This window comes from Dendrobates tinctorius, unplaced genomic scaffold (assembly GCF_039654945.1).
Source record: "Dendrobates tinctorius isolate UK_male_01 unplaced genomic scaffold, ASM3965494v1 ptg000151l, whole genome shotgun sequence".
NCBI classification, from domain to species: domain Eukaryota; kingdom Metazoa; phylum Chordata; class Amphibia; order Anura; family Dendrobatidae; genus Dendrobates; species Dendrobates tinctorius.
In genome coordinates, this window is record NW_027361818.1 from 18,659,499 (window position 1) to 18,675,184 (window position 15,686).

General features: G+C 44.4%; 1 protein-coding gene across 6 annotated transcripts in view; it reads right to left on the reverse strand.

The window, feature by feature from the left end:
* Window positions 1-13,913, reverse strand: part of LOC141050262 (sulfotransferase 2B1-like) — a 181,526-nt gene extending 167,613 nt beyond the window's left edge. For 2 of the 6 annotated variants that reach the window (XM_073547144.1, XM_073547141.1), the window contains exon 1: window positions 13,703-13,763. The gene's annotated coding sequence lies outside the window, so the exon portion shown is untranslated. The other 4 variants (XM_073547142.1, XM_073547139.1, XM_073547143.1 and 1 more) reach the window with 4 other exon arrangements.
* Window positions 13,914-15,686: the final 1,773 nt, after the last annotated feature.

Genomic DNA, 15,686 nt, shown 5'->3' on the forward strand with positions numbered 1-15,686 from the left:
AACGTTTTCTGTAAGTCTTCACAAGGTTGCCACACACTGTTGTTGGTATGTTGGCCCATTCCTCCATGCAGATCTCCTCTAGAGCAGTGATGTTTTTGGCTTTTCGCTTGGCAACACGGACTTTCAACTCCCTCCAAAGGTTTTCTATAGGGTTGAGATCTGGAGACTGGCTAGGCCACTCCAGGACTTTGAAATGCTTCTTACGAAGCCACTCCTTCGTTGCCCTGGCGGTGTGCTTTGGATCATTGTCATGTTGAAAGACCCAGCCACGTTTCATATTCAATGCCCTTGCTGATGTAAGGAGGTTTGCACTCAAAATCTCACGATACATGGCCCCATTCATTCTTTCATGTACCCGGATCAGTCGTCCTGGCCCCTTTGCAGAGAAACAGCCCCAAAGCATGATGTTTCCACCACCATGCTTTACAGTAGGTATGGTGTTTGATGGATGCAACTCAGTATTCTTTTTCCTCCAAACACGACAAGTTGTGTTTCTACCAAACAGTTCCAGTTTGGTTTCATCAGACCATAGGACATTCTCCCAAAACTCCTCTGGATCATCCAAATGCTCTCTAGCAAACTTCAGACGGGTCCGGACATGTACAGGCTTAAGCAGTGGGACACGTCTGGCACTGCAGGATCTGAGTCCATGGTGGCGTAGTGTGTTACTTATGGTAGGCCTTGTTACATTGGTCCCAGCTCTCTGCAGTTCATTCACTAGGTCCCCCCGTGTGGTTCTGGGATTTTTGCTCACCGTTCTTGTGATCATTCTGACCCCACGGGGTGGGATTTTGCATGGAGCACCAGATCGAGGGAGATTATCAGTGGTCTTATATGTCTTCCATTTTCTAATTATTGCTCCCACAGTTGATTTCTTCTCTCCAAGCTAGTTGGCTATTGCAGATTCAGTCTTCCCAGCCTGGTGCAGGGCTACAATTTTGTTTCTGGTGTCCTTTGACAGCTCTTTGCTCTTCACCATAGTGGAGTTTGGAGTCAGACTGTTTGAGGGTGTGCACAGGTGTCTTTTTATACTGATAACAAGTTTAAACAGGTGCCATTACTACAGGTAATGAGTGGAGGAAAGAGGAGACTCTTAAAGAAGAAGTTACAGGTCTGTGAGAGCCAGAAATCTTGATTGCTTGTTTCTGACCAAATACTTATTTTCCACCATAATATGCAAATAAAATGAAAAAAAAAACAGACAATGTGATTTTCTGGATTTTTTTTTCTCAGTTTGTCTCCCATAGTTGAGGTCTACCTATGATGTAAATTACAGACGCCTCTCATCTTTTTAAGTGGTGGAACTTGCACTATTGCTGACTGACTAAATACTTTTTTTCCCCACTGTATTTCCTGGTACACGTCAGCTGTTTTGAACAGCTGACATGTGCCCGAAACAGCCACGGGTGGAGTCACAATCCACCCACAGCTATTAAACTGTTAAATGCTGCTATCAAACTCTAACATCAGCATTTAACTCGTGCTTCCAGACATCAGACACCCCGTCATGTGATTGCGGGTCACCAATAAGTTGGCATGACAACCAGAGGTCTCCCGGAGACCTATAAGGCTGCCGCTGCCAGATTTCTTTGAGTGCCACCTGGTGATCGGCGCTCATAGCAAGTGAGCAATTCTGCTACATACACGTGATCTGATCATCGCCTGTATGTAGCAGAGCCGATCGTTGTGGCAGCTTCTAGTCTTTCATGGGGACTATTGAAGCATGCAAAAAGTAAAAAAAAAATGTTTTTAGAAATTAAAAAACATAAAAGGTCAAATCACCCCCTTTGCCCCATTCAAAATAAAAAAGTAAAAAAAAAAATCAAACATACACAGATTATGTATCACTGCGTTCATAAATGCATGCCTTGATCAATCAATAAAAAAGGATTAACCAGATTGCTTTTTGGCGTAGTGAGAAAAAAAAGTCAAAATGTCAGAATTACATTTTTTTGATCGCCGCAGCATTGCATTAAAATGCAATAACGGGCGATCAAAAGTTCGTATCTGCACCAAAAATGGCATAATTAAAAATGTCAGCTTGGCATGCAAAAAGTAAGCCTTCACCTAACCCAAGATCATGAAAAATGCAGACGCTATGGGTATTGGAAAATGGCACAATTATTTTTAACAAATTTTTTTTCACCACTTAGCTCAAAAAGAACATAGATATGTTTGGTGTCTATGAACTCATAGAGACTGCCCTTCCCATGGTTGTTCCCTCCCGGGGAAAGACCTGGCTAATCATTGCTTGCGTTGAGAAACGTGATGGTTTCTCCGCAGTGTTGGATGTTGATCTCCATGAGTTCATTCATCCTCATTTTCACAGTCTTCTACTAGGCATTGCTCCTACTGGCCAGATTCCTACTCCACACTGATGAGGGGCAATTCCCTGAAACAGCTGTCTGTGGATGGATACCATGTTTTGGCATAGGTGGTTTCCTTTATTGGAGACTGCCCTTCCCGTGGTTGTTCCCTCCCGGGGAAAGACCTGGCTAGTCATTGCTTGCATTGAGAAACATGTGATGGTGTCTCTGCAGCTTGTGTTTTGCATATATTTACATATTTCCCATAAGGGTGGGGGCATTGCCCTAGAATCACTGCATTGAGAATCATGTGATGGTGTCTCCACAGTGTTGGATGTTGATCTCCATGAGTTCATTCATCCTCATTTTCACAGTCTCCTACTAGGCATTGCTCCTACTGGCCAGATTCCTACTCCACACTGATGAGGGGCAATTCCCTGAAACAGCTGTCTGTGGATGGATACCATGTTTTGGCATAGGTGGTTTCCTTTATTGGAGACTGCCCTTCCCATGGTTGTTCCCTCCCGGGGAAAGACCTGGCTAGTCATTGCTTGCATTGAGAAACATGTGATGGTGTCTCTGCGGCTTGTGTTTTGCATACATATACATATTTCCCATAAGGGTGGGGGCATTGCCCTAGAATCACTGCGTTGAGAATCATGTGATGGTGTCTCCGCAGAGTTGGATGTTGATCTCCATGAGTTCATTCATCTTCATTTTCACAGTCTTCTACTAGGCATTGCTCCTACTGGCCAGATTCCTACTCCACACTGATGAGGGGCAATACCCCAAAACAGCTGTCTGTGGATGGATACCATGTTTTGGCGTAGGTGGTTTCCTTCATTGGAGACTGCCCTTCCCGTGGTTGTTCCTTCCCAGGGAAAGACCTGGCTAGTCATTGCTTGCGTTGAGAAACATGTGATGGTTTCTCCGCGGCTTGTGTTTTGCATATATTTACATATTTCCCATAAGGGTGGGGGCATTGCCCTAGAATCACTGCGTTGAGAATCATGTGATGGTGTCTCCGCAGTGTTGGATGTTGATCTCCATGAGTTCATTCATCCTCATTTTCACAGTCTTCTACTAGGCATTGCTCCTACTGGCCAGATTCCTACTCCACACTGATGAGGGGCAATACCCCGAAACAGCTGTCTGTGGATGGATACCATGTTTTGGCATAGGCCTGGGTCACACTAACCATTGCAAAATACGGTCCGTAGTTTACAAGCGTAATACGGATGAATGACCCCTAAATAGTGCTCCGTATGTCATCCGTAAGCAAGGTGTGGTCGCGTATTTTGGGCATGTAAGCATCCGTATTTAATCCGTATGGCATCCGTATGGTGAGATTTTCTCGCAGGCTTGCAAAATGGACATATAATAGAGCCCTATGACAGGGTTTCTAACAGAAACCAAAGAATAGATATAGACACATAGAATGTATATATATATATATATACACTCACTGGCCACTTTATTAGGTACACCTGTCCAACTGTGTGTTAAGACTTAATTTCTAATCAGCCAATCACATGGCGGCAACTCAGTGCATTTAGGCATGTAGACATGGTCAAGACAATCTCCTGCAGTTCAAACCGAGCATCAGTATGGGGAAGAAAGGTGATTTGAGTGCCTTTGAACGTGCCATGATTGTTGGTGCCAGAAGGGCTGGTCTGAGAATTTCAGAAACTGCTGATCTACTGGGATTTTCACACACAACCATCTCTAGGGTTTACAGAGAATGGTCCGAAAAAGAAAAAAAATCCAGTGAGCGGCAGTTCTGTGGCCGGAAATGCCATGTTGATGCCAGAGGTCAGAGGAGAATGGGCAGACTGGTTCGAGCTGATAGAAAGGCAACAGTGACTCAAATTGCCACCCGTTACAACCAAGGTAGGCAGAAGAGCATCTCTGAACGCACAGTGCGTCGAACTTTGAGGCAGATGGGCTACAGCAGCAGAAGACCACACTGGGTACCACTCCTCTCAGCTAAGAACAGGAAACTGAGGCTACAATTTGCACAAGCTCATCGAAATTGGACAGTAGAAGATTGGAAAAACGTTGCCTGGTCTGATGAGTCTCGATTTCTGCTGCGACATTCGGATGGTAGGGTCAGAATTTGGCGTAAACAACATGAAAGCATGGATCCATCCTGCCTTGTATCAACGGTTCAGGCTGGTGGTGGTGTCATGGTGTGGGGAATTTTTTCTGGGCACTCTTTGGGCCCCTTGGTACCAATTGAGCATCGTTGCAACGCCACAGCCTACCTGAGTATTGTTGCTGACCATGTCCATCCCTTTATGACCACAATGTACCCAACATCTGATGGCTACTTTCAGCAGGATAATGCGCCATGTCATAAAGCTCAAATCATCTCAGATTGGTTTCTTGAACATGACAATGAGTTTACTGTACTCAAATGGCCTCCTCAGTCACCAGATCTCAATCCAATAGAGCATCTTTGGGATGTGGTGGAACGGGAGATTCGCATCAGGGATGTGCAGCCGACAAATCTGCGCCAACTGTGTGATGCCATCATGTCAATATGGTCCAAAATCTCTGAGGAATGCTTCCAGCACCTTGTTGAATCTCTGCCACGAAGAATTGAGGCAGTTCTGAAGGCAAAAGGGGGTCCAACCCCTTACTAGCATGGTGTACCTAATAAAGTGGCCAGTGAGTGTATGTGTGTGTTCTATGTGTCTATATCTATTCTTTGGTTTCTTTATTAAAACTGTCAGTGTGAGTTTACTGTATAGCGCACTGAATTGCCGGCTTTGCTAAAAGACACCTGGTGCGTATTTCTCGCAAGTCACATGTGTGGTCCGTGTGTAATCCGTATTTTTTGCGCACCCATAGACTTGCATTGGAGTACTATGGCCGTAGTACGCTGACAATCGCAGCATGCTGCGATTGGCACGGACCGTAGAATACGGATGAGAAATATACGGCTGGTGCGAGGGACCCCATAGAGAATCATTTGTCCGTGTCTAATGCGTGCTTTTAGTGCCTCTCACTCGGCCGTATTCCTCGCCAGTGTGACCCCGGCCATAGGTGGTTTCCTTCCCCAAACCCAAAAAACAAGAGTGGGATTGCATTTATTTTGCAATTTAATCGCACTTGGAATTTTTTTCCCACTTTCGAGTACATGACATAATAAAACCAATGGTGTAGTTCAAAAGTACAACTCGTCCTGCAAAAAACAAGCCCTCACAAGGCCATTTCGACCAAAAAATTAAAAAATTATGGCTCTGGGAAGAAGGTGAGCAAAAAATGAAAATACAAAACAAAAAATACCTCTGGTCATTAAGGGGTTGAAATATTGTGAAGACACAATGGTGAACTACAATTGATATTTGAAATGGAGGGTTGCATAATAACTAATTATATATTAATGGTGGGGGTATTCAGCTGTGTAGTGTAGAAGTTGGAGAAAAACAGTGCTCTAGATCAGGGGTCCCCAACTCCAGTCCTCAAGGCCCACCAACAGATCATGTTTTCAGGATTTCCTTAGTATTGCTCAGGTGATAATTGCTTCACCTGTGCAATACAAAGGAAATCCTGAAAACATGATCTGTTGTTGGGCCTTGAGGACTGGAGTTGGGGACCCCTGATCTAGAGCACTGTTTTCAGAGCAGATTCCCCATTTTTTCTCCAACTTCTAAAGTCCAAAGTCAGTTTGCAAGTCAGAGTGCTGGGGAATGGGTGATGTGGAGTTAGCAGTCGGAGCAGTGGGGTGGGAGTCAACCTTCTCCTTGTTCTCCTGTCGCCTTACCTCCAAATCTCCCCCGTTCCCACGCTCAGTCCCTTTTATCTCCCCCATGTCCCCTGCTGTCCAGTGCAAAGGTTCTCCCCTCCCAGAAGAACCTTCCCCTGGCAACAGTGGTGACAGTCCCAATAGTTCCAGCCCCAAAGTGTACCGGAAACCGCTGACTCTGTCCTGGCTCATCTTCTTAAAACAGTGTGGCAAACACCACTGCTGATTGGCGGTGAAATCACCCCCAACAGTCACAGAGCTGTGGTTCTCACGCTGTCAAAAGACAGCGTGAGCACTCAGCTGTGATCGGAGGAATAAAGCTTACAAGGTTGGTTATCAAGAATAGAGGGGTCCCCATGCCGAATTTTTTAAATTATTTAAATAAATAAAAAAAGGCATGGGATCTCCCCAATATTTGACAACCAGCCTTGCTAAAGCAAACAGCTGGGGCTGGTATCCTCAGGCTGTTAAGTGGCTATGGATATTTGCCCCTCCAGCCTAAAAATAGCAGCCTGCAGCTGACCAAAAAAAGCATTTCATCTATTAGATGCACCAATTCTGGCATTTTGCCCGGATCTTCCCACTTGCCCTGTTGTGGTGGTAAATGGGGTAAATACAGTATATGTCACCTTTGTTTTATCTGGTGACATCAAGCCCACGGCTTAGTCATGGAGTGACTTCTATAAGACACCTATCCATTACTAATCCTATAGTTAAATGGTAAATAAAAACACAGCCAGAATAAAGTCTTTTACTAGAAAAAAAACAAAACGCAGTTTTATTTTTTTATTAAAAAATAACAAACACAGTTATACTCACCTAACTCCTAATTCCACTGAATCCCTCGTCTTCTCTAAGAAAATAAATAAAAAAAACAATATCCCTTATCAATCTCTCGTTCTGTCCCACGCCGTAATCCATGTCTGAGGGATAAACAGTTTTCAACCTGGACGGTGCCAAGATGCAACCATCCTGGCTGAGAACCACTGCTGACTGAACTGCTGCAAGCACAGCCTCAGTGATCGGCAGTGATGTCATCGAGGTTACCTTCGGCCACTGAGGCTGCGTTCCCAGCTGGGCTTAACTGCCGTGACCTTGGTGAAATGTAGCACTGTGAGAAAAACTCACTAGGTGTTCGGTATGGACGCGAAATTTACTGTTCAGGTTCGCCTATCTCTACTTGAATCTTCTCTTCCAATTTTGTCTTGTTGTATGTTTTTTTTTGCTTTGCTTCTTGTGCCCTGGCACACACATCACTTTGTCCTCACAAACCTCTGCTCTCTCTGACTATATTACCCATCAGCCTTTGTGCTGGGCTACAAATCAGCAGTGAGCACAGACCTATAACCCTGCCTAAACCTCTCCCACAGCGTCCCACAAAGCCCTAGCCTCATCTCCTATACAAGACACTGTTGTTACAGGGCACACAAGTAATATACAAAGCACCAGGACACCAGCCCAGAAAATGAGGATTATCCCTTAAGCCCCATCTGTTCAATCCAATTTTCTGGGCTGGTGTCCTGGTGCTTTGAACCTTACTTTTATTCCCTGTAAAGGCACTGTCACACTAAGCGATATCGCTAGCAATATCTCTATAACTTGTGACGTTATAGCGATATTGCTAGCGATATCACTGTGTCTGATACTTACCTACGACCCGCTCCCCCACTGGTTATCGCTGATCGCGCGAGAACATTCAGGACTGTTTCTCATCGTCAGCTTCCTGCAGTGCTTCCTGTGGAGAGACGAGCGACGAGTGTGGAGCCGGGCGGGAGGATGCAGGATCGCCTAGTGTGACAGGTAAGTAGCGACCCCCGTTCCCAGCGCTGTCGCTGGTGAGATCTGCCTGTGTGGCAGCTCACTAGCGACCACTTAGCGATGTACCAGCGATCCTGACCCTGTCATATCGCTGGTCGGGATCGCTGGTACATCGCTAAGTGTGACAGTACCTTAACAACAGTGTCTTGTATAAGAGATAGGGCTTTGTGTGATGCTGGGGGAGGGGATTAAGCAGAGATAAAGACTTGTGCTCACTGCTGACTTGTAGACTATAGATATATCTGCAAGGAGAGCGGTGTCAGAAGCAGCATGCACAGGAGCACCGTGAGCTCTAACGAATTTAGTCCCATTCACTAACACAGAAAGCTACGCCCGCCCACGAGTTTCCAGAACCTTCCAGGTCTCACGGAAGTGTTGAAGTTAGGTGATTATCACCCAGTCATCATGTGAACAGAAGAGCAGCTAATTAGTGATGAGCGAGCACTAAAATGCTCGGCTGCTCGTTGCTCGGGCAGGGCATATTGGAATGCTCGGTTGCTCGACCCGAGCAAGGTAAGTCTAAGGGAAACTTGAGAATTTTTCCGACCCCCCCCCCCCCCGGCGGTCTTTAAAGGGGTTAGAAATTGTGGAAATCAATGGGAACTGTGCTCAAATGACAAGGGAACATCATGGGTAAGACCCCTGGAAGCATTTCTGACTCCCAGGTCACTGCTGTGAACAATGTTGTCAGAGTCTTACGCCACTTTTACAGACTCACTATAAACATACAAAATCGAAACCAAAATGGATTTTCCTGGGAAATATGTTAAGGAACATCCTTTCCAGGGTAATAACTTATATATAAGGCAAAATAAATAACCCAAAAACAAAAATACTCCTCCACACCTTGGGCTATGTTCACACAAAACGTTTTTGATGCGTTTTGAACTTTAGCATTGCTTTCAACCAAGGTAAATGCATTCACTGAACAATCTAATTGGTTGCACCATTCAGTAGGGTCCTCAAACTGGTATGGTGCGGTTGAGGGCATAAGCAGGCGGGTCCTCGAACCGGTGTGGTGTGGTTGAGGGCCTAAGGTGCGGCTGTTGGTGCAAAAAAGCTGGTACACGGCTTCCATAGATCCGCTTCCTTATTTGTCAATGTTATACTGATATGTTCATTTTGTAATATAAATATGTTAACACACAGGGCTGCTGTGGCCTCATCCTCAGTGTTATCACATTCCTCACCCTTGGAGTCACCCTTCTCCTCTTCTTGTCCTGACACCACAATACAGTCCAACTCAGCCTCAGATATCTGAATCTCATCAGGATCACCTCTCCCCAGTGGTTAGCGTCTCATGACAAGAGTCAGGATCCTTTTCGTACCCTACTTCATCCTGGCCCGGATTCAAGCTAAAAAAATGTTGGTCACAGGTGCAGATTTCCTCCTCTTGACTATAGATGAGTGAATATGTTTGGAAAACGATCGCCGACCCGAGCAAGGTAAGTCTAAGGGAAACTTGAGAATTTTTTCGACGCCCCCCCCCCGGCGGTCTTTAAAGGGATTAGAAATTGTGGAAATCAATGGGAACTGTGCTCAAATGACATGGGAACATCATGGGTAAGACCCCTGGAAGCATTTCTGACTCCCAGGTCACTGCTGTGAACAATGTTGTCAGAGTCTTACGCCACTTTAACAGACTCACAATAAACAAACAAAATCGAAACCAAATGGATTTTCCTGGGAAATATGTTAAGGAACTTCCTTTCCAGGGTAATAACTTATATATAAGGCAAAATAAATAACCCAAAAACAAAAATACTCCTCCACACCTTGTGCTATGTTCACACAAAACGTTTTTGATGCGTTTTGAACTTTAGCATTGCTTTCAACCAAGGTAAATGCATTCACTGGGAAAAGTCATTTTAACATTTTACAATCTTATCTGGCTATGTGGTGTGTGACACATCATCAGACATATCCTGCTTCATTTATGAAGGAGGGACTCTGAAAGCCACAAAGGTTATTTTTATAGGGCCATCAGGCGGCCTTTACTATTCTTAGAAATCCATCAACCGGCTATGCTTTGTTGTTCTCATTATTAAACTGTGGGTCTCCTATACTGTTATTGTCTATGCAGTGAGTGACAAGGCTGGCAAAAATTAGGACGCGCCCCAATACCCCTTTAAAGAGACGTACATTGTTGTTCCCATAATGTTGTTCTGTGGAGGGGCAACCATCTTGAGTGGGGAACGGATCTGTGGAGAGCCAGGTGATGGTAGCATAAGGTGAAGTAGGGGGCCCATTTGGTGGGCGGTTACCCACTCCTCCCCTCTTTTTTCTTCATTTGGTGGTCAGAGTATAATTTAAATAAAAGGGGTCTCAGGGGGTTGAGGTCTCAGTGGAACAATCTAATTGTTTGCGCCATTAAGTAGGGTCCTCAAACTGGTATGGTGCGGTTGAGGGGATAAGCAGGCGGGTCCTCGAACCGGTGTGGTGTGGTTGAGGGCCTAAGGTGCGGCTGTTGGTGCAAAAAAGCTGGTACACGGCTTCCATAGATCCGCTTCCTTATTTGTCAATGTTATACTGATATGTTCATTTTGTAATATAAATATGTTAACACACAGGGCTGCTGTGGCCTCATCCTCAGTGTTATCACATTCCTCACCCTTGGAGTCACCCTTCTCCTCTTCTTGCCCTGACACCACAATACAGTCCAACTCAGCCTCAGATATCTGAATCTCATCAGGATCACCTCTCCCCAGTGGTTAGCGTCTCATGACAAGAGTCAGGATCCTTTTCGTACCCTACTTCACCCTGGCCCGGATTCAAGCTAAAAAAATGTTGGTCACAGGTGCAGATTTCCTCCTCTTGACTATAGATGAGTGACTATGTTTGGAAAACGATCGCCAAACATAAATTTGGCACGAAAATGGTACATTCAGATTCGTGATCGGGAACATGAGCATTTTTCTTCAAATCGAAAAAAATCGGTAACATTCGGTAAAAGATAGAATAAAAGCTGGCAATTCATGTGCCTCATTCATTAAAATCACAGAGTGACAAATTAGAATGGAATAGATAGAATAGATATATACATAGAATACATATATTGATGAATTTAGATTGTGAGCTCCATTGGAGACAGCGATGATAATGTGTGTAAAGCACTGCAGAATATGTTAGCGCTATATAAAAATTATATAAAATTAAAATTATTATCCAGTAGTGTCTACTGGATGACAGGCTGCATGGTCGCATCATGCAACCATGCAGTCTGTCATCTAGATGTAGCAGAGCTATATCCGTAGTGGATCTAAAAGCATAAAGCATCTCTGCGGAAAGGTGAAGAATTTTGTTGTTTGTCTTTTTACCTCTTTTGCAGATGATGAGGGCATCAGGGGAATAGGCGAGGTCGCTAGTATTCTTTAATTAAGATTCTTTATCTCTTCTTTAATTAAATGAATTTTTTCTGGGTGCTTATGTTTTCACAATGTGACTATGGGGTTAGTAACGGGGGCTTCTTATTGATGGGTCTCTGTTGCTAACCTCAGTGCTTGATGTCACTTGACAATGCAAAGGTGACATCAATCCCCCAACTATCACTCCCCCTTGACACCACTACAGCGCAAACAGGAAGAGTCAGGCTAAGTGCTAGAATTAGTGCATCCTATAGATGCGCCTTTTCTGTGGCAGCTGAGAGCTGATGTTTTTAGCTTGTGTGGGGGCAGTATCCATGGCCCCTTCCTAGGCTTTTAAGATCAGCCCGCAGCTATTTGCATAGCCTTTGCTAGTTATTATTTATAGGGGGACCCAACGTCATTTTTTTTGGGTCCTCCATTTTAATAGCCAGTAAAGGTTAAATATACAGTTGGTTAACTGATATTAATAGCCTGGAAAGCTCTCTGGGTATTGCCCCCTTCCCAGGCTATAAACATCGGCCTCCGGCCATTGTCTTTCCCTGGTCTAGACATGGAAATTGCATGAGAGCCCAAACCATTTTTTTTCTGAAAAGTCATCTTTTATTAATTAAATACATGTGCAGTAAGCTGCACACACTGTACAAATTGTAATTGTCACTGACATAATAATATAGCGCTAACATATTCTGCAGTGCTTTACACACATTATCATCGCTGTCTCCAATGGAGCTCACAATCTAAATTCAGTATGTTTTTGGAGTGTGGGAGGAAACTGTTGGTTGAACCAAGAGGAAACCCATGCAAACTCCTTGTAGATGTTGTCCTTGGTGGGATTTGAACTCAGGACTCCAGCGCTGCAGTGCTAGCCACTGAGCCACCATGCTTACATCTGTATATCTGCCTTTTCTATTTGTATTTACTGTGTGTAAACCATGTCTTTTAACCTGTCTGCTCCTTCAGTGATTGCACTGTACACTGCAGATGAATTGATAGCTTTTCAAATGACATCATTGTGTAAAAATCAGACAGCACTCGCATGGTCCGAGCGCTGTGTGATTTTTTTCTTGCTCCCATAGGCTTGCATTGGCGTGTCTCGGCCGAGTGTCGGTGACAATCACAGCATTCTGCAATTTTACATGCACGCCAAATACAGCTGAAAAGATAAACACTGATGTGAGCTGCCCCATAGATTAACAATGGGCCGAGTGCTATACAATGTTTTATTGCATAGCGCTCACCCGTATTCTATGTTAGTGTGACGCCGACCTTCATCAGCGGCTCCTGTGCTGTAAATAAATAATTTAAAAAAACATGCATGGGTTCCCCTGTATTTTTGATAACCAGCTAGGCAAAACTCACAGTTGGAGGCTACAACTCTCAGCTGTCAGCTTCAGCAAGGCTGGTTAACAAGAATTGAGGGGTTTACACACCGTATTTTTTAATTATTTAAATAATTTAAAAAATGGCATGAGGTTCCCCCATTTTTGACAACCAACCTTGCTAAAGCAGATAGCAGGGGGCTGGTATTCTAAGGCTAGTAAGGGACCATGGATATTGCCCCCCACCAGCCTAAAAATAGCAGCCCGTAGCCACCCAGAAAAGGCACATCTAATACATGCACAAATTCTGGGGCTCTTCACACTTGTCCAGTATCGATGCCAAGTGAGGTTCATATTTGTGGGGTTGATGTCATCTTTGTATTGTCAGAAATTAAGCAGATATTGGGTGCACTACTAGTCAGACCATAAATTTAAATTTAGAGTTGGGTGCTGCATACTGCATAAAGATAGTACATGTCAGAAAAGAGGAAAGGACTATGCAGACAAAAGCGCACACCTAAATGTATCTGATAGTGACAAAATAAACAATTTCACCAACTGACAAACAAGTTAAAAACACATAAAAGCCACCAAAGAGGGTGGTGTATACCGTCCCCCCTGGCCGAAGATGTGTATACTGTTGAAAATACTTAGATGCTATAAAAAACAACAATGGTTGACATATAAACAATAATATACCTACACGGGGCACATATAGAAATGGACATCTAAAACAAGTGTGAATGGTATAAAAGTCACATAAATCTGCCCATATGTAGTTGTGGGCATCCCCACAAGCAAGCAACTAAAAAAGACCACGTAATGCAAAACAACCAGAATAAGTATGACAATAATCTCAGTTTGGTAATGTCACGTCAATGAACAGTATTTATGGTAAATGACGTGCAGCATAAAGGATGTGTGAATAAATCAAATCCAATAAAGCTAACCATCATCCTAGCAAACAAATAGTGTGAATCACGAGAGCAGCCCCTATGTAAAGAAGGCTAACTGTGACCTGTAGGAACCTTCTGGGAGGGTATAAAAGCTCCATTATACAGCCCTGATAGAAGAGTAAGAGATAACCACAGCATGCCATGGTGAAAAATGGTAAGCTCTGAGGTTAAGCTGCCTGGACTGTACCTGAATACATGATCACCAGACCAGGGAGGCAGGAGAGCCCCACGCGTATCACTGCTTCACGCAGCTTCATCAGGGAAAATGAGTATAAATACAAAGCTGATTACCTCAGTAAGGAACACCGGAGACGGTCTACAACCTCTCAGCACATCACAGAGAGAAAGCATAAATATTAATTAAGCAAGATCAAGTCAGCCGCAGGACTGTATTAGAATATGGAAAATCATTGTATAAATGAAAGGAATAAAGTCACAAGGGTACATAATAGGTGTGTATATGCAAAGTGGGGCACGGAGACTAAATCCTGGAAAAAGCACCATGTTAAAGGCAATGTGCGTGAAAGAGCAAGATGTCATTATGTCAGTGTGAGCAGATTGCGGGATGCAGTAACGGACAGGAGACAGAGCAAAACTTACCGGAAATTTTCTTTACTAGAACAGGGGTATACTTCACGCAGGGAGAGGTTAAGGCAAATAAAACAGTGGGTATGTGGGATAGGAATAAATTATAATGGAATGTGCACAGTTCTCAAGGGTTAACTTATTAGTCTGAAGGTTTCATTGCTGAGGGGTCCACTGAGTGAAGAATGGCGCAGACGCTTTCAGCATGAGGTAGCTCTGGCTTTGTCCTGTTGGTGTCTTTGAGCCAGATTCCTATGGCAGCGATTTGTCTTTGACGTCCTCAAAGGGTAGCTTGATCCAGGGTTTACGGGGTAAGATGAGGAGCAGACCACAACCCTAACAAAGCCCAACGTGGCCCGCCAAATGTACACCGGGAAACCAGAGAAGAGTTCACCGTGAGTAACCCCGAAAAATCCAGAAAAATGGTGAAGCTGGAAAAACAAGAATGCTTCCTTTCTGCACATTCCAAAAAAGGGATATCGGTGGGCCAATTCCTTAGGATCCATCGAAATTTTACCTCTGATGTGGATTTCAGTACCCAAGCTAGAGCTCTAATGGAAAGATTCCCACAACGCAGCTACCCAAAAAAGGTAATATCAACGGCTTATCAAGTAGCCAGGGGACACACAGGATTCCCTACTTACTCCCCTTGTCCATACCCAAAATCAAACTTTGAGATTCATCATTAATAATAGTACTGGGTGGGAATGAGTAAGGGGAATATTACTGGCCCATTGGCTTATTTTACTAGCCGATGCCCAGACAGCGCCACTTATGAGTGCCCGACCACTACTGACAGCGAGGAGGACCCCGAACCTACAGGACATTTTAACGAGGAGTCACTTCAAATGGCCTACCACTAAACTGAATTGGGGGAATTCAACTCAGGGGTTTCTTCCCCTGCGGGGATTGCAACATTTGTCAATATATGCAACCCTCTCTGGATAGATTTACAAACCCCCCCTTCACGACTTGAAGGCTTATATTAATTGCAGAACAAGAAATGTCATTTACGCTATTATCTTTTCCTGTCAGAAGGTATATGTCGGGCAGACATTGGAAGAACTAAGAAAGGGGGCACAGATGTGTGGCACCCCCAAGAGTATGGTCGCCACAGTGGCATTACCTTCCTCCTAGGGAGTGTGATGTCATGCTTAGAAGCAATAAAGGGTCTCTCTGTCAGGTAAATTCAGCACACAGCACAGTTCCCACTCCAGGCAAGCAGAGGGAGCTCTGAGCCAAAACTGGGGGAGGAGCTGCTCTCTGGGGGCCAGGAAGGGGAAATTAGTAGTTCGTGTGAGGAGGGAAACGTGTGTTGATGTGAGGAGAAGAGCTGGAAGATTGAGCAGAGTTCAGGCTCACTTCTAGCTGCAGCACATGATCTGGAGTCTGGTCTCCAAGGTTGTATGGATACTGATGTTCCTGCAGCAGAGACCGGAGGAATAGGAAGCTGTAAATGCTCTGTTCCCACATAAGACTCGGAGGCACAACAGCAACGTGTGAGCCAGAAGAAGAAGGCTACAGCTGTCTGCCATACGAGGGAGTTCTAAAAGAGAGCAAGCAAGAGGAACTTCAGTGTAACACAG